A 1,012-nucleotide genomic window follows, 5' to 3' on the forward strand; every position below is an offset into this window, starting at 1 on the left:
CGGAAAGTTTACCTGGCAGCATAAAAAGACCTTGGGAATGTGATAATGAGCATGAAGTCTCATGGTTGTTCCCCCCATGAGTGTATGCTTCAAGGGTTAGAGAAACCTTGAATCTCTCAGGCCAGTGCTTCTCCAAATAGTGGGGCGCTCCCCACTCCCCCTGCTCAAGGCTCCTTAAAGGGGAGTGTTTGACCTTGGCAAAACACTAGCATAACAAGTTAAGCCCCCTGTTATGTCTCTGTATGTATCTGGAGCTGAGAGTTGCTGTGTCCTACTTCAAACCCCCCCCGCTTCCAAAAGCTATGCCATTGCAAAACGTGTTCCTTGTAGACATTAATCCAGACATCACCTCTGATTAGAAATAAGCTAAAATTATTTTTTAAATTATTTTTGTTTTTGTTTTACAGGTTAAAATTTTTTTTAAGCCTACAGCACCCGGTACTCACAGGTGATCTCCCAACCAAGTACTAACCAGGCCAACCCTGCTTAGCATCCGATATCAGACGAGATCAGACACTTTCAGTGTGGTATGGCAGTAGACTTAAAATTATTTTTAATAAATATACTATTTACAGTCGCACACGGGGGCGCAAAAATGTTTTCTTCTTCCTAAGGGGGCATGATAAAAAATAATTGAGAAGCACTGTCTTAGGCCAAGAGAATTCCCTTTCTTATTTTCCCAATATTACTGTGCCTCTGCAAAAAATAAAAATAAAAAAGAAAGCACAAATCCTTGCCACATCAGCACTCCTTCCTTTGCCTTTTTTAAAAATTTTTATTGTTGTTTTTTTTGGGTTTTGTTATGACTTTCTTACGCTCTCTGTCTTTCCTCTCTCTCTGTCTTTTTTTTCTGTCTTCAACAGAACCACACAACTTGAATCATCTGTTCTACCTCATGAATTGAGGGGGCAAATAAAAATGAATGCTACCAGGACCAAAACAGACATATGAAATAGAGTGGAAATAAAAATGATCAGACTTGGGGCTGGAGAGATAGCATGGAGGTAAGGCC

At 40.2% G+C, this 1,012-nt stretch overlaps 1 pseudogene; it reads right to left on the reverse strand.

Annotated features, from left to right (window-relative positions):
- Positions 1-423: 423 nt before the first annotated feature.
- On the reverse strand, positions 424-541 carry LOC126003005 (uncharacterized; annotated as a pseudogene).
- Between the last annotated feature and the right edge of the window lie 471 nt (positions 542-1,012).

The sequence above is a fragment of the Suncus etruscus genome, chromosome 2 (genome assembly GCF_024139225.1).
Source record: "Suncus etruscus isolate mSunEtr1 chromosome 2, mSunEtr1.pri.cur, whole genome shotgun sequence".
Lineage (NCBI taxonomy): Eukaryota > Metazoa > Chordata > Mammalia > Eulipotyphla > Soricidae > Suncus > Suncus etruscus.